The 24654-nt window shown below is 39.4% G+C and overlaps 1 protein-coding gene across 2 annotated transcripts in view; it reads right to left on the bottom strand.

Moving 5' to 3' along the window:
* dlgap3 (discs, large (Drosophila) homolog-associated protein 3) overlaps positions 1–24654 on the bottom strand; it is a 160700-nt gene that overhangs the window by 134936 nt on the left and 1110 nt on the right. The window lies entirely within an intron of this gene.

Below are 24654 nucleotides of genomic sequence, written 5' to 3'. Positions count from 1 at the left end.
CAACTAAATGCAGCCCAGGGAAATGGGAAATGTCAGAAGTGACTGACGGGCAGCTCATAAGAGTCGGGTAAAGCTTTGAGCCCTGGGATTTACTTCAAAAGTGCAGCCGCATCACTCCACGCCACATTGTATGGACACATGTCAGGAAAATGGTAAACGGCTCGAGTAAAATACTAATGCTAATGTAAAGGCAAAAGATAAAGGCTAAAGGGCAAAGATGCTGTCCTAGTCTCGCCTCACAGCAAGAAGGTCCCAAGTTTGATTCTCAAGCTGATTGGACCATTCTGGGTGAAGTTAACTAACCTAAACATTATTCTAATTCTTCAGCTTGGTTGGAAAGTCATGACCACTACCTAGCTCAACATCTAAATAAAATTACAATTATTTTGGGGTTTGAGGGTGCGAGTTAGTCCCAATTTCTACAGTATATAACAATTTTGTTTTAAAGAAGCTGGAATACCACGAGCGTCAAATTTAACTCATGCAGACTTAATTCAGAGAGATTGTGGCAGCTATATTTATATTTAACAAAGTCCAGATAAATTAATAAATACATAGATAAAGTAAATATCAGAGGCAAATTAAACTTGATAAACTCCGCGCTGCAGGAGTTGTTGCTGTGTTGTGTCCTGTAGCTCTCTGATCTCAAACGTCCTGACCGCTTTCTGTACTTTCAATAGCCGGATGCAGAGGATGTCCAAGCTGCTCTGTATAGCGTCTTTCCTGTGTGAAGAGGATGCTTGGCCTGTAACCTCCTCTTCCTATTTCAGCTTTGCTTCTCAATTCAGTCATCACTTCTCGTATTAAAAAGTAGATTTTCTTAGTTTTGTCTTTACTTGTATAATGTAGTTTTTAGTTTTTTTTTAAAAACAAAACAGCCACAAAAACAGCTGATTAAATTTAACAATGAAAAAAGTACTTGTACATTTTCAAATAATGGTATATAAGGTGATATTTCTGCAATTTTGTGATTCATTTTACTGGCACGTCACATTGTCTGATGATTAAACCTCAACTAACAGGTTTAAAGACGCACTTCAACACATTTCTTTTGGATTGACTTTCGTTATTAGCATTAGCATATTAGCATTATTTTTTGTCAATATTGCCCACATCTACTTGTAATAGTAGATAGTTTAATGGTTTTTGGAATACATGTTAAATAATACAAAATAAACTAATTGCGTAGAGTATAATGAAAGGAAAACGGTGGATTTTTCGTTTTTTTCTTCACTTGAAAAATCAATTTCCATAACAAAAAACATTTATGGCTTTATTCTGGTGACGTGGAAAATTCTATTGATTGTATTGTTTTCTTTCTTTCTCAGTTGATCTACTTATTGTGATAAATTTCATTAAGGCCGCTTTTTTGTCCCTAAAAACATATTGACATTTAACTCTAATCAGCCTTTCAGAAGAGACTATTTATTGAGTTTCAGGTGCCATAACCTCACGTAAGGTAATTTCAGTGGATATGCAAATTGGGGCCAGCCCGGGTTAACTGCGCCCCCCCCCGGAGGAGCGCTGTGGGCGGGCAGGGTGAGAAAAGGAGGGTCCCTGGACTGTCCTGAGGTCCTGACCTGCCACAGACAGGAGCAGAGCACAAGACGTGATACTGAAGCCACTATGACCTCTGCTAGCGACGCAAAGGCCGCTAATGAAGAGACACGATTCAATATGCATAACTATTAACACATAGCAATGAAGTAAGCCTTAAAGGCGTAATGGACGGTGTTTCGGCGATTTGAGAACTCAGGTGGAAGTGCGCATGCCACTCCCCCGTGCGGACTGATACAACACACATGTGCGTTTGTTTATTAGCGCAACGGATTGCATCGCATCTCTCGTCTCCCGTAGATTTCCGTCTTCTTCAGAGACAGCTCGTACTGTCTTTCTCCGTCTTCATTTTGTCCCGTACACTGAGGGAAATATATTATGATAGATCAATGCGCTTAGACACGCGGAAATGTGCTGCTCTCGGAGGACGAGCCACACGCGGCTGCAGGTGAGCGGTAGATGCGTTTTATGATTGATACGTGGCAGGACTAATCGGCTGTCCACGCCACGAGGAAATGAGACTCAGATTTGGCCCAAAAAAATTGTCCATTCAACCTTTAAAATATGCCTTTTCTTCCAGTTGTTTTAGTTGTGGACTGAAAATTACAGGTACACAGAGGTTCAAACAGCTATTCAGCTTAAGTCTGCTCAAATAGAAGTAAAGTGTAGAAAATCTCTCAAGACTTCCTGTAATGTTATGTGATTGTTGTTAGACTTTTACCACTAAGCAGCACAGTGGCGTAATTCACCTCACAGCAAGGAGTTTGAAAAACACTACATTCACCACTATAGGGATGACACAATATTGAATTGTAGTGTTCAAAATAATACATTTAAATGAATGTGTCATAAACAGCAAAATATAGACACTTTCTAAATTCAAGTTCACTTTTTTTTTTAGGATCGATTGAATTAAAATGACTTAACTTTGCTTCAAAAATGGTCACGATTACTATTGATACGTCTATTCTCCACAGATCTGACCTGTAACTTGGCTTGGTGGTCCCACATGTATTTAACAGCTCCAGGGAGACAAGGTGGCAGATCCTCCAAAAGAACTCTAATAACTCTAATTTATTTGCATATTTAAGATGTGCGTTTCCTGTAGAGGAATTCTCTCTTTGCTCTGTTTAGTTCGGTTCATCTGCTTTTGTTCAACTATTGCAAAAGCAAGAAGTCTAAACTTTATAAGGTCTATCTTTTGGAAGTCAAAAACACAAGATCAGGCAAATAGTGGAGTTGCCAGCAGGTGGATAAACAGGCGAGAGGCGAGCTTTCCAGGGAGTCGTGGGAGCAGAGTTTGACAGCCATAGCACTGGGCTGAGGCAGTGAGGCCATTACAGAGCGAGCACAGCCAGGGGCCTCGGCTCCTGCAGCTTTACAACATATTTATGGAGAGACTGCACCTCACAGAAAACTCTCACCATATAGATCTGGCTGCATGTAGCGCCATATTAGCACAATGTAACTTGCATGTTTTCTACTGGTTTGAGCCCATGGTGTCTGCAAATGGCATTATGCACCACTAGATACTGAATATATCCCAGGGCCACTGCTAGCCTTAAGCAGAAAGGCTCAGTGGTGCCCCCATGCCCCCGAACCACTTTGAACATGTAAAATAGCTAAATTGGTAGGGGTTTGATGTTGTAATACAACCATAAGGTGACTATTTCAGATTTTTTTTTTTCATATACATTTGGTTTTATAATAATTGCATGAATCCCAATCATATATGGTGTCTGGGGACCCTCAACCACAACGTTATCAACAAAAATAATTTAATTTCCTGTATTACTGTGCACTTTAGATGTAATATTATTAGCGACACATCATTCCGTTTATTATGAGGACCCCCACAGTCCCTAAATGTCCCTGCTCCCGCTCCCAACTGTGCCCCTGATCTGTCTGCGTCTGTTTACACTGTGGCTTGTGTAGCTGCCTCTGCGCATCTTAAACTCGCTCTGGAGACAGAGTGGTCACATTCAAGTCCTAGCAAGTTTTGAACTGATAAAGAACTAAAAACAGAGTAGGTCTACTGTAGGCTCCATGTTAAATTGCAGAAGGAACAGAGCAGCTTAATTCTCTATGCACTACAGCGACACTTATATCTCTCTGAAGGATTTCAAAATGTGTGTTTCTTCCACTGCACCTTTAGAGTTGATTTATTTTTTCTTCGGAAATATCAGAATCGGTGCCTTTAATTGTTAATTGATGTTTTGTCATGTACCATTCATCTTAAATCACAATTAATACCAAGCAACAGTTATGCTTCCGTGAGGAGTTGTAGTAGGATTCTTGAGTGATTTCTTGCATAAGTACTGTAGCATTATATTATTGATCATACTCTAACTCCAGACAATGTTGGCTACTCTATCCAGAGTGACAAGACTCTGCCAAAACGACAGCAGTTAGGACTTGACAAACTATTGCCGTCAATTCATTGGTCTATGTTGTTTTGGTCGACTAACATTTTCAAGGATTTATATGCGAAAGCGACAAAAAAGTCATGGAAGAAGATTTGGTCGTGAAATATGAGTTCAACCTGATTTTTTTATTTTTTACATATAAATACAGCTTTTCTTAGTACTTTTCTGTGTAAATGGTTGTTTATGAACTCTTGTGCGGTCTTGTGAAAGCAGTTTGAGTTAGACACATGGTCAGATCAAAGAAATGCTGAATAGAGAGCATTTTGAGAGCTACTGCCAGTTTCACACCTTTGTCTTTGTTTTGAGTCGACCTAGAATAGTCTACATCCCTTCACATTACTGAAAATGACCATTTATAGGTATATGGTACACACATTTCAACATCTTCCATCACATGTTGGTGTGAACCAGTGCGTCTCGACCTGCCACGGCACATTCACACTCACGGTCGTCACCACATGTGTTTCTCCTGACAGGTAAACAGGCCGTGTGCGCGCGACACCGTGATGTAGCCCACAGGCGGACGCTGCCTGGCGGGCCCATTGTTGCAGATGGAAAAGTGGGGCTTTTAGGGCTCCCATTTTTCAGCGCTGCAGAGAACTGTGGTCAAAAAACCACACCACTGATGGATGGCAAAATGTATGACAGGGTTGTGCCTCATCTGCTTCACACATTCAGCACACCGAAGGGCCACACAAAGAGAAGGCAGAGGAGAGAAATGACATACTGCCCCAATCGTGGGGAGATTCTCAATCTTCCATTTCATTGTATAAAAAAGGACTGGGTGAACTTCTATCAAGGCATAGAATACTGCAATGATGAAAGTATTGTGCCATAATCCTCCCATACTATACTATATTGTCAGTGTTGGGAAGTACCAAAAGAAAAAAGGAGAAGAAAACGCTGAGTTTATGTGCAATTTTAACTTTAAATTTAATAAATGAACAAATGGTGCAACAAATATAATAATAATTGTTTCCAATGTTATGTTTTTCATTCTGTAATTTCAGAATACCTGACAAACACAGTATTCAGTATTCAGAAAAGGAACAAAAACCTGTGGTTTAACGTAATCTTACAATATTTATACATTTTAATGGGGAATTTAGGAGTTATTTCTTTGTGACACTTAAAGGCGGTATGGACGATTTTTCGGTGATTTGAGAACGCAGGCGGAAGTGCACATGCGCACTCCCCCGTGCGGACTGATACAACACACACGTGCGTTGCACGTGTTTATTAGCGCAACGGAGCGCATCGCATCGCTCGTCTCCCGTAGATTTCTGTCCACTTCTGCGTCAGCTCGAACTGTCATTCTCCGTCTTCATTTGGCCCCGTACACTGAGGGAACTATATTATGATAGATCCATGCGCTTAGGCACGCGGAAACGTGGGGACGATGCACACGCGGCTGCAGGTGAGCGATAGGTGCGTTTTATGATTGATACGTGGCAGGACAAATGAAGCCTGCGTAAATTCAGCCTGGAAGACCTAACTCCATCCATCTACATCAAGGCCACCATGGAAGGACCCCTCTCCCCAGCTCCATCATCGCACTCAAGCGGGCGTGGCCTGTCCGTCTGTGAGAGTCAGATCCCTCCTTCACCATGGACTCTCCCAGGTTTCTGCGCTTATCCCAAAGAGGTTATGCAGTTTTTCCTGGCCAAAGAAGGAGGGTGAAAGGTCAGGGGGCGTCTGCACCATGGCCCTCGCACCTGCTCCTCATCCCCAATCAACGCTCTCAAGTGACTCCTCCCCGCTCCCAATCAGCACCAGGCGGTCGCATTTAAGCCCTCAGGCAGATGGCTCGGCCGCTCAAACCGTACTGCGACCCACCACCTCCCCAGCTCCTCCTCTGCATTCCCCTCATCCTCTACCTTCTCTTCACATCTACCACCACCAGTCTCCAGGCTCCGGGGGGAGACATCTAATACAAATAGATCATGGAGTGCCCATGATCGCAACGTCTTCCGCCAAATAACTCACGAATAAAGCTTGCTAAACAGTCCTTTCTCGTGGTCTCTGTGTCTCTCCAGGGTGAAATGATTTATCCACGCCACGAGGAAATCTGATAAAAAATTTGCTGAAAAAAATCATCCATACCACTTTTAAGTCTGAGTCAAAACATTTACAGTTAACATTTCTAGATAGAAATGGTTAGGATATTAAGATTTTAGCATCTTTGCTTGACTGGAGTTGATGATGAATGCTTGAGTGTTTAATTTTGTTTAAAAACTATCAACATTTAACACTATTTATATTGTGTGGTGCTTATTTCAAATACGAGATTATGGATAGTATTGAATTATAATGATTCTCTACTCAGACTGTATTGGATTGTCTGCTGTGGAATTACATGAACGTGAACTTAGACAAATAAGAGATGCCGTCCCAAAATGTGATAAATAAAACTTTGTGTATTCATCTGTGAAATTTCCCAAACCAAAACCTGTGCATCCATCAAACTGGCTCAGAGAGATGATGAATCTCACAAGTCTCTCCTGTTTAATCATGCCAACCCCAGTCTGCGATGTCTGTGGGGTTTTACTGTAATTTATTCTTCCTTGTCTTCATCTGTTCCAAATGTCCCCAGTAGACCCCTCTTGTGATCCTCTCGTTCACCGGGGTGAACTCCAACACATGGCGACTGAGCTAAGGGCTATTAGCAAGCCCACCTCAGCCCACCTTCTCGCCCTGCGAGAAACACCAGAGAAGTGGAGCATCCAGTCCCTCGCGAGGAAATGGGTTCCAGGGGCCGAACTGTGCGTGGAGGTGAGGCTGACTATATCTAGTCGGTACCGCTCAACAAGCTTAGGCTCTTTCCCCCACAGCGAGGTGACATTCCATATCCCCAGAGTTAGTTTCTGTGTACAGAGATCTGGTCGTCGAGGCCCCTGCCGTCGACTGCCGCCCAGATCTCTCTGCACCGGTCCCCTATGGATCATCCTGCAGGAGGTGGGCCCACGGGAGGACGGCCCCACGCCGCTTGTTCGTGCAGTACCCGGCCGGGCCCCGTGGGGAAAGGCCCGGCCACCAGACTGTCGAGCACCCACCCCAGGCCTGGCTCTAGAATGGGGCCCCGGTGACGCCAATCTGGGTGACGTAACTGGCCTTGATTTTTGTTTGGTTTGACCCGTCACCTATGACCTGTTTGCCTAAGGAGACCCTACCAGTTGCTTGAAGCCCCCGACAACATAGCTCCTGGGATCATTCTGGTGCTCAAAACCCTCCACCACGTTAAGGTGGCTGTTCAAGGAGGAGACTCGCCACCTCGTTGATCACAAATCTCTCTTTTGTCTCCATCTCTCTGGCTGTCCCTGTCTCGTCGCCCATCTCTCTCACTCTGATAGACAATGGAAAACAGCCACACGACAACAGTTTCCAAAACCTCCCCCCTGAGGGGCCAGGCCTGTAGTTCTTGAAAAGTAAGAAGCACCCACAGGAGAGGCAGTGCGCATCAACAAAGGAACAAGAAAATATCACAGACGGAGTGCTTCTTTCTGTACCTCCAACTCAATGAAAATGCCAGGAAACAATAAGAGGTTTAACGCTTCAGTTATTTTAAAATATATTTCTTTTCACTTTGGACACGTTTGGGGATTTGTATTGGGTAGATGCAAGCTGTTTAGTTTGAGGCGGATGAGGCAATCCTAAAGGTGCAATATGCAACTTTTCTGGTGAGTGTCTCTTGGGGATGTTATTGCTTTGCCAAGGATGTCCCACAATATGGCATTAACAAATTGTGCAATATGGATTTTCTTAGTTGATACTAATCTGTTGCTGTTGCCAATACTGAAATAAAAAAAACAATAATTCATAGCATGGCCCACAATTCTAGTAAAGATCACAAATTAATGTTTAACTTAAAACAATAAAACTGAAAAAAACAATAACAGAAAGTATTTATCTGGGATATAAAATAGTTCTTCTATTTCCATTTTAACAAATCTGATATACTGTGAAAACAAATAGAACCAAATATTGGCATTTTTTTCTGAATCGGACGATAATGGTAGATATCAACCAACACCAATACTGAAATTGATATATCACTCATCCCTATTAAAGTTGTGTATCTCCATGGAGACATGCAGGCAAGACCGTTACACTGTGTGCATCTAAATCTTACATTTGACTCGTCCTCCATGTCTGCAGTGAAAAGTCTTTCCATTCTTTTAAGTGACAGGGAGCGACTGATGGGGAACTAAACAGGTGCACATCACTCAGACAAATCTAACAGATTTTATATAAACAAGCTCTGGGTCAATGTGCAATTTTATATGTGTCTGTTTTTGACGCCTGTTGTCATACAAAAAAAATGGACACCCCTGGTCTAGTCTAATATTTTATAGTAAAAGTCACTATTCATGCATTACATACACTTATAATGTAAATAGCGTAAATATGTCTAACTTTTATGTAAAATCCTGGCTTGTTTTTTAATTCCCTGTTTTAGGCTGACTGTAACATCTGTCATGGATGAAAAATAACCAGAAAAGTTTATTAATATGCACTGTCCCTGAAATAAATAAATTTGATTGGAACTCTTTTTTTTCAACAGTTGAAGCATTTTTCATTTTTAAAACCTGCACACAACAGTTTGGTTAGCAAAACATCAAGAACAGCTAACTTTAAAGTGATTATATACTGGGAAAAACCACATTCAAATTCAATTCTGGTTTGTCAGACCCCAACAAGACATAGTACAACACAAACACAAAACATCTTCAGCCAAATACGCTGCCATTTACTCATGCCCGGCATTACAATTCATCAGTGGTGGAAAGTAACAAAGTACAACAGTAAAAGTACTGTACTAGGTATTTGTATTTACAGCAGATATTTTTTACTTTTATGTACTTTTTACGCTACTACACTTTTGAACTGAAATTATTTTCTTTCTTGTTTGATACTAACTTTGAGCATACAAAAAATATTCAAATCAAAAGCTTTAATAGGTCTCAAAATCTGTGTGAAATATTTTAAGTATTTAAATCTAAAAGTACATTCTTACACGGGTACCTCAATACTTTTTACATCACATTTTTTCTTTTACTTGAGTATCTGTACTACATATTTCACCACTGCAATTCATATCATAAATGACTCTTTAAAATCTATACACCACCAGCGAATTCCAAGTATGCTTCAAAATGACAAACCCATCACATACTATAGCATGCAGTTAACTTTTGATCCATACTCATAAACGCCATTGATTCGTCCAAATCTATGCAGCCCATGAGTACTGGGCCAAAGGATGTGACAGAGTATTTATAGAGAAGCGTGCTGTGTGCAAAACAGACTACACGGGTCATCCTACAATTGCCTTCTGAAGCGTGACATTAGATCAAATGACAGAATCAGCTAATCACCACGGGAAATAAGATAGACAGAGTCACAATATATCATTCTATGGGATCTTATTTTAATGGATGTATTTTCTCTACACTATACCCTCCAGTGCTGGTGACATCATCTATTGATTATGTTCTGCACACTGGGGATGCTGTCCAAAAGCACTTAAGGGCTGGGGGTTGTAATTAAAGAGCACTATCCCTATATTGTTTATATGATGCAAGTCACTATTGGAGCCTTTTGGGGCTTAATTACTGGGAGTGGGCCAAAGAATTGATGGAATTCTTTGAGCAATTACTTGAAAAGCAGAGGTATAAAAATCAGAATAAAAAAAGACGTTTGATATTGCATTACCAGTAAAATTGTTTAGGTCATTGGTGCTACATTAAACACTGAATAATAATAATAATAATAATAATAATAATAATAATAATAGTGTGATCCAATAGTAGGAAACACATTGCATATAATATTCTTCATGCTCATTCTAATCTGGTGCCAAACCTGACTATTCATCCATTTATCCAAGTTTTGGGCTCCCACAAAGAGTATGATTATAAAAGGTGAAATTTGAGGCTTCAACTTTTAATCTTGTTGGCACATAACACACATAAGGGCCGCCCTCTCTCTTCTCATATCAATATTTCAGACTGGCGTATGCATGTCACCAGCAGCGATGCCTGGCAACAACGCTTCAGGATCTTGTACATTATTCAAAAAGCCCAACAAGCACTAGGACTCTGCCATTATCTATTTAAATCCAAGTGCAAGCTGAAAGCATTTAGTCACAGTGCCACTTGCCCTGCTTTGCAAATGGCACAAAGGGAAAAAAAGAAGAAGGTTGGCATAGGAAATACATAGAATCAAAATGATATGTGCGGTTTCTTTGGGGAATGGGGTCAGAGGGAGGTGGCGGTCACAGAAGCATAAGGACAGACAAGGGGGAGGACTTGAGAAAAATGACTATTAGCGCATGATGGGAAGGTTATACAAACGAAAGGAGGTGGAGACGGAATGAGGAGTAATGGAAGCACATTGGGGAAATATGAACCAGATAAAGTGGATAGGGAAGAGCAGGACACCAGCACATGCTATTACATCAAGGCATGAGAATCTAACCGACAACCTCCCCGCTAAGAGGCAGCAGTGCAACCTATCTGCCACCAAGCATCGAAATTACATCTATTTTTTTTTACCAGCTGAAAGCAACACTATGTAACTTTAGCGTTAGAGCTCCCCCTGCAGCTCCCTTGAGAGAATACATTGTCAGAGAACAGACTAAAGTGTTTTTTATTTGTTTTGTTTTGTAATTGAACAAAGTGAGTACAATCACATTCAACATCATTTAACACGCCAAAAAAGAGTCAAGGTTTCCCAAGATAGACTTAAGTGAAAACACTAAATACATATTTAACCATCACCGAGATTTAAATAGACATTCATTAAGGCCAAAATGTTACTTAGTTATCCTTTAAACCGTCCTTGCTTTTCCTGTAAATTACTTTTTGACTGTCTTCTTTTTAATATGGATGATGCTATTGCCATTCATTCAAGAAGAACAATCTATTGGAGTATAAAGTGCATATATTATATCCTATGTAAACATGTATTATTCAAATGCTCACAGATTAAAGCTAACACAAGGCACAATGTTCATAAAATGAATACAATTTGACTCAATGTAGCACCATAGCATCTACTTTTCTATTTGGTGGAAGCATGGTATTTTTGGTTTAGTTTTATTTTTGTATCACTCATCATCGTTTGAATCAATGCTTGTAACTGCAATTTTCCCTCAGAGGGATAAATAAAGCATCTATGTCGAGCAAGTTGATGATTGAAGAGAAGAGCGGAAGCCAACTGCTGAGATTCAAATCAAGGCGTAATGATGAGAGCTAGGGAACCTTTGGACCAAAAAATTACTAGAGTGGTGAATGCAAGTGGAACGCCTCAACCAAAATGAACAGCTTGTGTGATCTATGCTTGCCCCCATGGCTATTTAAATCTCCTTCATTTTCAAATGTTCATCAGTTGCTCATCCACAACATTGGACCCTCATCCCAAACTCCTTCATCTTCACCAAATGGCTCGCGGCTGCTCCTCAGGTAAGGAAAAAAAAAAAAAAACAACAAAACAAAAGCCAAAGAGAAAACATCCTCTTTACGAGTCATTTCGTCTGAGATACAAGATCGCGGATATTATTCCCGTCTGCCTGCCTCTGGGGAGTATAAGATTTCAACACCAATCAATCAACTTGTTGGAAAGTTGTTGCATGAATAAGCCATGATTCTCGCGGGTGACGAATGGGTCTTATTCTGCCGCTCATTTAACGGCAGAGTGTCAAATAAGGGGAGACAAACAAAGTCTTTTAACGTCACCAAACCTCCTGAGATTAATTAATTGAGGTGTACAAATGGATTAATTAAACTATGTGTGAGAGGATGGTGGAAATAATGTTCGGATATTGTGAAGTGATGATTTTGACGGATTAGCTAAAGGATTGTGTTGCAAAGGATATGACATTCAGAATTCAGGGTGGGCCTGGATATCTTTATTTTCATATATCATCATCCCGATGAGTACATCAAGGCAATCAATCAGAAACAGGCTAAAATGTGCCTGGAAATAATTTGAGGTTAAAATATGGCACACATAAAGTTAATCTGTTTTGAGGGCTCTGCCATTAATTATGCCAAAATTGTAATTGTGTTTTCAATTATTGTTCTATTCAATTATAATTCAAAATATGTGTGCGTGTTCTACCCTGCAAAAACTGGAACAAATCCAGTCCTCGAATATGAGCCAAGTTTGTATTGTTAATGTTGATTGAGCAGCCATAATTATCAGTCAAATTAACCACATAAATGAACCATTTTCTGTTGTTTTCATTTTCTATTTGCTCTTTTTTCAGCCATACTGATAGTTTCTAATGCAGACAATGTTCACAACCCTCCCTGGTGTGTATATTAAAAAAAAAAAAAAAATGCCTTTTCAATATAACTCTTACCTTTAGTCACCCTCAAAACGTTTAAATTTAAATTAATCTAACAACCATGGAATTCCATTGAATTAGGTTTGTGTGAAACTGGGTCCTTAAAAAAAAACTAATTCCTCCGAGCTGGAAAGAAGCCATGATATCTCAACTCGAATGTGCCTCATAAAGCCCAATCTCAGTCCTAAATGTGGACTATTGTACTGTACATAAACCTCAGTTAAGTACAAAAGAATGGGGGGAAATCAATAATGTAAGGCAGAGCAAAAAGATATGTCTGTTTGCCGTAACCCGACCGACTTGGTAAAAAAATAGCCGACTGAAAAAAAAATCTGCATTTTGTCAAAATGATGATTTTTTTTTTTTTTTTTTCTTATATCTCGCCGACTCAGCAACCGTTTTTTCAAAAAAGCGCTGTGTTGAATAATTTTGTATCACTGGAACTTGCTAGAAATATTTTAAAGCCAAAAATGTTCGAGAAATGTAACCAACACAAACGGAGAACGTCTCATTGAATGTTCAGAATTACGACGCCTGGCGGTCACTGCGGGTCACTGGCAGAATCCAAAAATGGCGACAACAACATGTGTGTTCGGTGTGTTGGTGACAGATCGGTCGAAGCGAGGGAAAAGAGTGATGGTTTTAAGACAGACTGATACGTGGCGTGATGTGCTAGTGGACTTTGTAGCTGAAAAAGATGATATTGATCTCTATTCTGTGACGTGTGCCAACCGAGCGTCTGAACATTCAAACCAAGTGGAGTTAATTGTCATTAAATAGGTAGATTTTATATACAAATTTAAAAATGTTCATGCCTTCAAAGTTAAAAAAAATAAAAAAACGTACCTACCTACCCACTTGAAAAGTGTTGGGTTGGGTTACAGCAAACATACAATTTATTTGGGGAAGCCTAATTCAAAATGATCAAACAGGATTTGTTATCAATCCACAAACCCAGAACAACATAAGACGATCTTAGCACATAGTGAATAATAAAAAAACATTTAAAAAAATCATACTTAATTTGGAGGCCGAGAAAGCCTTTGATTCTATTTGCTGATTTTATTTATTTAAAATGCAGAACAAATTTCAATTAGACAACTTAATAATATAAAATATTGTCCAAAATCAAGAATTTAAATTCATGGTCACATGACAGACCCACTGACTTGGAAAGATGGTTGAGACAGGACTGTGCTTGGTTCCCCCTCTTGTTTGCTTTGTATTTGGAACTATTGGCCCAATATATGAGACAAAACAGTTGATGGGATGGAACATAAAATTGCTTGTTACACGATAACAATTGATTAATTCTGGTCTTTAATAATTGACAATGTCAAAAAATTGAGGACATCTGCTCTGTGTTCTGACATGCACACAGAGAGGACAACATCAACACTTTTCACACTTCTCCCTCGGGACTATTTCCAAAGAAAGGACAAACTAAAGCCCATGTGGGATGACTTCTTGAGATGAAACTTTTACATTTGAGACAAGTTTATTCCTGACAAATAATATTGTGCGAGTGCAGGAGACAGGGCAGTGAATTCAGCATGGACTAGATTGAGACAAGTGTGAGGACAATAAAGGATTTACAGAAAGACTATTTTCAAGATGAAAATAATACAAGCAAATGTTAAATTGAATGTAAAATGATTATAAACAATTACACCAAAAATAATCTAAAAAATACACTATAAGTCAATAGGCAGTATAGGCTTTATAAATAGTAGGCATTTTAAATGTTATGAGCTTCCCTAAAGAGCTAACCAGGCTCATGCCAGATGAACTCTTGCAATATTTCACAAATGCTTGAGAATCCATCTGGTCTGGCTCACGCTGTTCAGTTTGAGCCCAGCCGCTCTGTAACAGACCAATCACAGTGCATCGTGGTAGTTTAAGCAGAAGTCAAAAGGACAAACTAAAACAAACATGACAACGCCGACAGACTTTGGCCTATTTTAGCAGATTTACAGACCTTTTTAAACGCACACATAGAGGAGAAGTCTGTGCTTTTCGCTGACTGGATTTAACAACAGTTTTATTTCTTTGCTTGTTCCTGTTGTTATGACACTTTGACCAATCAAATTCAAATATTCATCATGAATCACGACTTTCCCCAACTGCTTTCGGTGAGAGCCTGTCCAGCTTGATATTGACTAGAACTTAATTCAGTGATACACAAATCAACCTGGTAGAGCAGCAGTGACGGTGACTTTGATTAAATCAATTAAAATCAAAGTGAAAAAAAAAATAAGAATAATTATATTTTAACCCTGCCTTACTTTTTTAAAATTAAAATAAAAACTAAAATGAATGAGGTTTTGCTATCATTGTTGTATCAAAATTGGGCTCTAGTATAGAGCCTATTCCGTAGTATCGAGTTTTCAAGCTTAGTATTGTAACACTAATTTGAATTTCACATTTGTTGAACATTGTATAACTTATACAAAACACAATACGGCCTACGTGCAGAAGACCATGGGCGATCAGAATCGTTTTTGTTTCCATCTGATGATTAATGCGCATCTTCCTTGAAACGCAATGACTCATCCAATTATGTTTTCATGGAAACGCTAGGTCCCCATCAAACCACTGTGCACAGACTGAAGCCCCGCAGATACAACATGGGTTAGCCCTATTATGATGCCACCCCACCATGTGTGTGGGGGTTTGGTGATTCATTGCAAAAACGGAACTGCATGTAATCTAATAGGTGCAATAGTCCATAATAACAGGGTCACTCACTTACATTTCAGAGGTACAGACGAGGCCAACTGACAAACCTGATTTTAATTCGTCTCTACCATCCCCCTGCCCTCTACAAACACTAGTATAGACACAATTTACCAAAGCAAACACAAATACAGTCCACCACACATCACTGAATGTTGTGATTACCCACACAATGAACAGTTTTTGAAATATAAAAAAAAAAGACGTGTAGCATTTGCATTTCAAAAGGACAGAGGTTAAGTGAGTGAGGCTTTGAAGAGAGTTTTCCAAATTTTCCGTGGCTCCGTAGCAGAGGCGGAGCCAGACATTCTAAACATCCGGGGCTTAGCCCAAAAAGAAAGTGAGAGAGTTCATTCGGGCCAAAGGTGGTTTTAGTGCCCCCAATACTGTACATACAGTAACCCTCCAAAGGCAAAGACAGACCGTGGCCTTTTTGCCTTTTGAGAGAGCTCCTCCCTCCAAAAACGTTGAACAGAACAGCAGAGGTGGTAGCATTTAGTTACATTTACTTTTTTAAGAAATTGTACATCTTGGTGTTCTGAGTTAAAACAAACAGTGACAAAACAAACATGAAAAACCCCAATTCTCCCAATGGGCCTCAAACTCAAGACTGTTGTCAAAGGTTTAATGCTCAAACAACTGAGCTAGCTTGAACAATTGAAAGGAACAACTATTTTGATATGATTTACTTTAATTTTTGTAGAACATAAAAGTCAGTCTTACCTTTAGCAGACACCTGCCTCAATGAGCTGTTTGTCCTGTAGTTTCTCTGCTTTAGCTTTGTAGATGAATAAATCCTCTGAGCCACTGCTACATTGACAACCACAATGAACTCATCGTTTGAACGATCATGTGCTGTTGTTGTCTATTCTACGTTAAATAAACTTTGTTTTGCAGTACATGTTCTGAATGTCTCTTTTTTCCAATCGATCTGCTCTTATTTATGTCCTTCACTTTTTGCAAAACCTCAGTTAATTGATGTTTGACCATGGAGCATGTCAGCTCCATGGTCAAATCGCATGATGTGCTGTCTGCTGTAAACACTGCGCACTCGCTACGCTCCCGCCCACTTTCTACATGCAGCAAATCATACACCAGTTCAACAAAAAATAACCAATGAAACGGGTAAAGAGAACAAGCATCCAATCAGAGATGAGAACGGCGCAGAGGAGAGTAACCCACTGCTCTGCACAAATGACAAGTTTCACTTTTAAAACATTTAAACATGAAAAGAACGACATGATTAAAGTGAATCCACTGTGAGATGCAAACCCTGATTCCCTGCGTCCCAGTCCAATGCTCTACCTGTTGAACCAGCCACTTGGTGATGTCATGATGCGTTTTTAAGAGAATAAAACAACCGGGGCTTTTGGAACAAGATCCGGGGCTCAAGCCCCAAAGCCAGGCCCTGGCTCCGCCAATGCTCCGTAGTTCACATGGCTTCCCTTGGATGCTGGCTATAATGCATGACACAGAGGAGGGCCACAGTGATGCCTAGAAACAGAGTAAAATTTTGTCCTGAGGGCTGTTACTCCCCTCAAATGGCCCTGACACACAATCTGCTGACCCTATGTGACAAATCCTTCTGCAAAGCTGCACTGAGACCTTTTACTGAACAGCAACTGGGAAGCTATCTATCTAATCTATCTACCTACGGTACCTGTTCAGGGTTCTCGACAGAGGGTGGCTCCAGGAGGATATTTCTGAATTCGAAACCTTTTACAAATGAAATTGATTACGTTGATTCTGTTCTGATCACAATTAATCTGTATATAAGTTCTTGGTGTCTAATAGGAGTTGACAAGAACAAAATTGTAAATGTGAAAAACTCTGTAATATCATATTGTCTTTGTCAGCGCATTGCTGTGCTAATGTTGCTCGACACTCATTTCTACTGTTGGTCAGCCTCTATTCCACTGAGTGAAAGGTGGATTTTATTTTGCCATTCAACTCATTATAAAACTTCAAACGTTGTGTCACAGAAGATTGCTGAATTGTCCTTAATTTAATGAGGTTAGAACTTTCAACCTGAATATTTCAATACTACCGGTACACAGAATGCAGATAGAACCCAGCAATTCCAAGGGGACGATTAATGTACTAGAAATATACACTCTTTGTATTTAAAACAGTCCTTTAATATCATGATACAATCCCAAATACACAAACTAATCTTTTCTGGGGATAAGCAGTTGGTGTATCCGGCCTTTCCAAGAGATGTCCGATTTCATGGCTAAATGCACCAAAGAACTGTGTGTGGAAAAACATTTTTTGTTCCTACTGCAGATAGGTTACAGCAATTACCCCCGCCTCTTTAACCTCCTCCCCGCCCTCCTCCATGCCCTCCTCCAGTCCCTTTGACAGCGCCGCTCACTTTGGCTTGTATGAGAACCAAAGCTGGCCTGGGTGGACATCTTTCTCATGGTTACATCACTCCCAACACGATGAAGGGGCTCAGAGGGTCTACGCATTGTATGGAGAATGGTGATTAGGAGCCGAGTTAACATACTATCAACTGGTGAGAGCTGCAGCTGTAATTATGGACTCATTACAGGACAAAAAACATGTCAGAATTGAAGTTAATTTATACGGAACAAACGCAATATGGCTGCAGTAATGGACGTTTTAAAATTATACAGTAACGCTGACAATTACAATGATATCTACATTTTGAACACATATAGCAGCTCAATTTATCTGTAATTTAAAGCTAAGTGGCTCTCATCGCACAGCAAGAAGTTCCGGGGTTTGATTCCTGGACTAAGTGAGTAATTTCCACAAGCCGAAGCATGAACTGTAGTCTCGAACTGATCCTCCAGATAGGCAATCCTCACCAAGATCCTCATTCAAGATCTTTAGGCAGCATTCAAGCAGTCAGCCAATGGCCCAAATGTTGAGGACAAGACTTCCATAAGGGGACAATGAAGTGACCTTCTGGATTGTCACAAAAATCTCGTGAGGCTCCCACTGATCTTTTGATGAGAGGATAGGATTTCCCGACAAAAATCACTTTATCTGTTAAAAATACTGATAATACTGAGAGTCCCCCCTCTTCCTAAATTATTTCAACAATAGCCGTTCTACAAAACAAAACTTTGCATGATGAGATTTGCAAACCTAACCTTACTAACTACCAATACAATTTAAATGACTACTTTTTGGAGATGATCTGGTATTGCTGGGTTTCAGATTACATCAAAACAATAATATTTAATACAGATGGGGCAGCTAAATGAATATAGTTAAGCAATAATAAAATAAATTGATATGCTGTATCTTTTTACTGATAGAAATCCTCAGATTCAAGGTTTGTGAATTTACCCTTTAAATATTTGATGGCAAATGACATTGTTGTAGGAGGTTCTGGCTCTGGCCCCCCATGTGGGAGTATGACATCACATCACATTCAAAATCTCAAAACGACCAATATTTATCTCTTGCAACGTTGCTCCCACGGTGAATTTTGACCAACCGTGCAAGCTTTTGGTTGATGCAGACATAGCACAAGAAAACCCATTCATTTACAGCAGCAAATCAAAGAGAAATTCCCCAAACAGGCTGTCAATCAAACCCATGGCCTTTTGACAGAGGAGGGTGCGCTAAGGTGCCATTAGCTTGAGTAGTTCTAGGTTCAACATTTTCTTCCTCACATTCCAAGGAAGTGCTTTTGCAAATGCCATGAGCCCAAATTTTATATTAGTCCAATCACACTTAAGAAATGTCGGACTGGTATTTATGTATGCTAAATTAAATAGCCGTATCCCTCGTTTATACAGAGTGCGCACTGCAGTCAAATTACTGACCACACAGGCATTAATTATAGTCTTCAGTCACTGATCCAGCTTTTCTAAAAATATATTACAATTCTCATCTTTTATGTCTAGTTTTGTTAGAATTGTTAGGGCTAATCCACCCAACCTTATTCTCTGCATCCTCATCAACTAATTGCCCTCTTTTACTACAGCCATAAATTTACCACATGATAATACTTTATAGTCATTTTCACAATCCTTCTTCTGTCCAAGCATCTCAGGCTCAAACTCCAAAACATCTATAGTTGTCACTTTGTCACATGTCATTCCAAAGTCAATAATGTTCTGGAGTAAATTGAGTTACAAGTCTATAAATACACTAACTGGTGAAAACAAACTCAGCAGTCCTTCTTTTTTTTCAGCCTTCAATAAAGCGTGAAGCATCCAATCATATTTCCTTGGCTTGTCTGAGCTTGCTAATGTCAGTAATCTTGGCCTGCGTGTCCTTGTGAGCCCAGTCCAGCAGCTGCAGACAGTAACATTTAAAATGACTCATCCTACATGCTTTAATTAACAAGGTAAATATTATACTGTTAATTACTGCCAGGATATTAGCTTGCCAGACACAGGGTGGATAAGGATTCAGCATCAGTGAGGCAACATAAAGCCAGGTATACTAAAGAGGATAAATAATGGTTTATTTACTATTTGAAATTACTTAGATCTATTGGTTATGAATTCTGTTGTAAAAATAAATAAATCAAACTACACTACTGCAATTAAACTTTTCTGGTTGTATCTGCAGCACCTGATGGCATGTCTTTGCCTGGAATGTTCCACAGTATAACGCAAAACATGTCTTTTATAATTTACCTTATAATTATCCTGTTGTTTTTTTTTACCAGAGTTTTTTTTACATGAGGTTTTTTTTACAAGAGTTTTTTTTAAAATAAATTATCGTTTTTTTATTATTATACTTCTGTGCCAAATTTGTTTCTGTGCCTATTCTGTGTTGCAACACTGGAATTTCCCCATTGTGGTACAAATAAAAGTGATCATATGCCATGGAGGCAAACCGGTACATGGCCCATCAGAAAATGTATACAGTGCGCCTTTAAATCCAGGCCACAAAACACTCCAAAACAATATTATGCACTACTTTTTTCTTTTTGCAAATTATACAAAAAGATACTACGCAAATATGCTAATACGCCAACAATGGTCTTAATGTCCTTGTTGTACAATCCTCTTTATTTCAAATCTCACAATGCACTACAGAATATTACTTTACTCCAGCGCTCACTTGCAAATGCCCAATAAAACATTACAGCATTACCTCTGAATAGTGTTATTGGTATGTGGAATTGCCTCTTTATGGCTTGTCAGAGCATGGCGGTGGAGCTAAATGAAAGTTAGCCCATCTTATTGAGTCAACGGATACTGGAGACTGTCATGGCGACCCACCTCTTATGGAGTCGGATGCACCATGGAGAGATTTTTCTTTCACTGTCGCCACCTCAGCTGACCTGCGTTTGAAAGGGCCCCTCAGCTCATCACCCATAGCAGCGTGTTCTGCGGTTACTTCTCCCTCCACTACAATGTCTCAGCGCAGGCTTTGGTAAACTGTAGTGATAACAAAGTGCTGTGTTGCGACGGGGCTGTGTTCGCTTCCGCTGGCTTGAACGAACACCACTGCAACGCAAAGACTGCAACGGGCTCAATGCGCTCAATGTTACAGCTTTTATACTGTACATGAACGGTGTTGGTGCTAAAGAATTCAAGGTGGCAAAAGTGTTTCTGTTGAAATTGATGATTTTTGCTGGTTAGGCAAGAGTGAGCCACGTGTCCTTCTTGTTTCTTGTAAATTGGGGAGTCAGTGTTAGAATAACTCATTTTGCTCTTGTCAGTGAAGCCAAATATTTGCTATAACTGAATTTGTTCAGGGGGCTCTTGTGGATATGCTGGTTTGGTTTGTATAGTTAAAAATCCATTTGCAATATTCTTAAAATGTATCATTTCGCTTGTTTTGATTTTACAATTGGAATGAAAATTATTGATTATATATTGTGACTTCCATTTTTTCCCCCAATAGACATTTCAATGCAATGACACACTAAAGCATTTGGACTTTACTTCAATTATTATTATTCATGGGTTTCAGGCCAATGAACCCATCCTGGTTTGAAGGTATTGTCAGGACCTTTCCCCATTGAATTATACAAGTTTTATAAAAAAAAAAAAACTAGGACCATTTCTATGTAAAATCCTTTAAAACCAAGAAGGAATGTCTGAAATGCATGAATACGCAAATCCTATAACAGCCACAACGCACCGACAGGAATGATTGGATGAAAAATGACGGAGAGGAAGACTTCCTGTTGTGCTCTTAATGTCCCATCTTGTCATCATCAGACCCTGGCACACATTTTGGCTCTCACTTCTGGCGCTGCTGGAGCTGGAGAGGTCACTTACTACAAGTGTCCAATTCGGTGAAGTTATTTTCTTTCTGTTTTCTCCCCAGAGGAGTGTTTCCAAATATATAACAATGTTCAACAGCCAAGCCAACACATCACGAGAAACAAGTAAAGCTGCTATATTTAGAACGTGATCTCTTACAAGTACTGACATTAGGACAATGAAAAAAGAAAGTCTGTACCTGCTTTTTTCTTATTCTTTTTCATTTTTACTGTTAGCAGTTCATGAAAAACTAGTTCATTTCAAAGTCTTTGAGGAAGTCCAAATGTTTCCTTCACTTACATATAATAAGTAAGGATAAGTTGATAAGCGTTTTTCACAACTCTTTAGAGCCCAGAGGGAGTTTTGCCATTACAGTAAAAGCTAACAAGCATTAGCATCCTAACAATAAAACACTCTATAATTCAGTGCAAAGAGCACACAATGGACTTATTTTAACACACAAATTGATACTTTTACAAAATATCTGTACTGTGGTAACACGGATTTTACTTTATTACATGAAAAAACAATTGTGTACAGCCCTTTAAGTTTCAACGACACCAAATGTGAATATAAAATGAAATAACTTAGCGCTCCGCAGTAGTCCTTGGACCTATTAGCCTGCAACCTTGCTGTGTGCGTGTAACATTGTGTCACATTGATATTCTTATGGCAGCACCTGTACGCAATAATGTCAACCAGACGCTCTTAATTCACTCAACTCTATTTTCTAACTGAAGGGTCAGTGCCTTCATAACACCAATCCTATAGTTTTGAATGATTATGCCGTTTTCTCCAGCTCCGCCAATCGATATTCTCGGTTCAATGCCATTCTCTTTTTCTCCAATCAGATTAATAACGTCGAATTAGAACTGTCAGCGCCAACGACATTTGAAAACAATAGCTCATGTGGTTTTAGCACTTAAACAGATGTCAAGACAAGAGTTAATCTTCACGCACCCATCAAGATGTATGGCCTTAGTCTATTACTGAGCCTCTTATGTGTGAGTGAAAAGAAATAATGGGATTTGTGCAAAGCGTGTAGACCAAACGAGCGCTGGCAATTTCTACCCTACATCAAGCATTAAATGTCTATCCCACGTCAACATTTGTTTTGGCGGAAAATTAATTTTAAGGTTCAATGACGGCACTCAAGCCGGTCTGTTGTTTTTTTACCACCTGGGTGGATTTGATGAAATAATTTAATCACAAACCTTAATTTAGCTCCCATTGTTTTATTACTGGAAAATTAGGAGTCCCGTTTCAGAAGTGGATTAGGATAAGTTGTCTGCCTCAACACTTTTTGTTTAGTGTAACTTTACAATTTGTAGCATTAATGGCATTAATCTTTCTTGGTTTTTCTTCATTGCAAAGTTCAGGCTTTGAATAAAGATATTTAACAGTAGCTATTTATTAAATGGCAGCTATTGTCCTTGTTTGTTTTCAGGAAATTCATACTGAAAGCCTTATTTTAATCTGTTTTCGATAAGACAAGATGATACAGAATTGTGATTGATACGAGAGAAAAAGGTTATTCTTTTTTCTTCATATCATAACATTGTGCATAACCCAAGTTAGTGCATTCCTTTGGACAATCGCTCACATTTGCAGTGTTAACTAGCACTTTGGCTAAATCCACCATATCAATATCATCATATTTTGTAGTGCAACTTGCCTTCAAACCGTAAGACACGGTTTGACAGTTTGATTACGAGCCAAACCACTGACATTTGAAACAAAAACAATTCCGTAATAGTCCCTGTCCAAATTAGGGGTTGCAAGCTGAACAGGTGAACACAAAGAAACCAGAAAGTACAAAATCTCCATACTCTCCATCATACACCAGGAAACTAGAGTCATTTAGCAGACACACCACAGCCCAGAACCCAGAGGATAAATGGCCTACTTTTCTTTTTATAGTTTGTTACACTGACACCAATAACACTGTTTCTACTCTATATCAATTATTAGAGCAGAAACCGACAGGAAAATGTATCTGTTGTGTTCCTCCAAGTAACAGTTTATACTTCAGGCTAGCCTTTTAAGCACTATTATTCCCAAAGTGAAAAAGGTCAAACGAATCATGATTGCCCTTTTTTGCTCCAAAGATCACAGATTATAAATGCAACCGTTTGTTTTGACATAAATATTAATGCAATTTACATGCAAAATTCAGAACTGGAGAGTCAGCCGAGGTTACGCTGTGAATGAAGCAGGTGCCACACTCACCATAGGCTTCAAAGCAAAGTGGGAGGTCCTTTCAAAGCAATAAACAATCGCTGTCAGGGCTAAAAAGTGGTGGTTTTGTCGCCATGGAAACACGTCACTTAAGCTTAACCCAGCATGTCATTGGAAATATACAGATACAGGTGTTATTCATCGTTTAAATTGAACAGTTTTTTTAACCGCAGTGAGAAAATAAGACAGCGTTGTGTTTTGCAACTTTAGAAGCGCCATCATTTCCTCTTATTCTGCATAAAAAACACCAAATCCTATAGTTTATGATGTGTGCAAACATTTGAAATACATGTGAGTCTTTTGTTTGTCAGATTCAGGCTGCACGATTGAACGCCTTTAGTCGTTTAGTTGATTACTCAGACAATGGCGTCTTAATCGACCAGCATTTTTATTAGTCGAACAATTACGTGACAGGGTTTATACGGAAAACAGCTGAAAGAAGGCATAGGTAGAGTTTTCGAAGTTAATATTTTAATATCTCCGAGTACTTTAAGTTATTTTTGTGTCTTTGGGTCAGTTTAGTCTAGTTTGGGTCAGATGCATGGTCAGATCTTAGAGATACTTTTACTCGACTAACTGATTTATAGTGCTGCAACTAACTATTATTTTAGTAGTCAACAAGTCAATGATTATGATTATGATTATGACTATTAAAATACAATTCAACCTAATAAAGTTTGAAATACTGAATGCTTATTGATGAATTAAGTGTATAATTGATAAAAATCTGAAATAGTTTGTTCTTTTTCCGCATTTTGATTTAATACGCACACTGTCTTTGTCATACAAAGGTCATTTAGAGTCAGTATAGTCCAGATAACAGTTACCAACAGTCTACTTTCTGCAAGCACAATCTTATTTACCTCCTTAAACTCGTGCATTTGAGCTGTTAGTGCGTACACAGGTACAAACCAGCAAGCCCAGGTGCTTTACTGCAACACAACACATGCCTACATTGCACCCAACATCCACTCACCACTGAGATACCCCCGGCTCATGCAAAAAACAACACCATCAGCAATCCCATTCACATAGATTTAATAAGCACCCTGCGCATTGTTAACATACACTGTATACACCCCCTGTGCGTCGGGGAGCGTTGCAGCAGCACGTCTGACACTGGGATGGGCGGTTGTAA

This window comes from Eucyclogobius newberryi, unplaced genomic scaffold, assembly GCF_026437365.1.
Source record: "Eucyclogobius newberryi isolate DKJ021-1_F unplaced genomic scaffold, fEucNew1.0.hap1 SCAF_16, whole genome shotgun sequence".
Taxonomy (NCBI): Eukaryota; Metazoa; Chordata; class Actinopteri; order Gobiiformes; family Gobiidae; genus Eucyclogobius; species Eucyclogobius newberryi.
The sequence above is the reverse complement of the archived record's forward strand: the minus strand, read 5'-3'. Positions and strand labels throughout refer to the sequence as shown.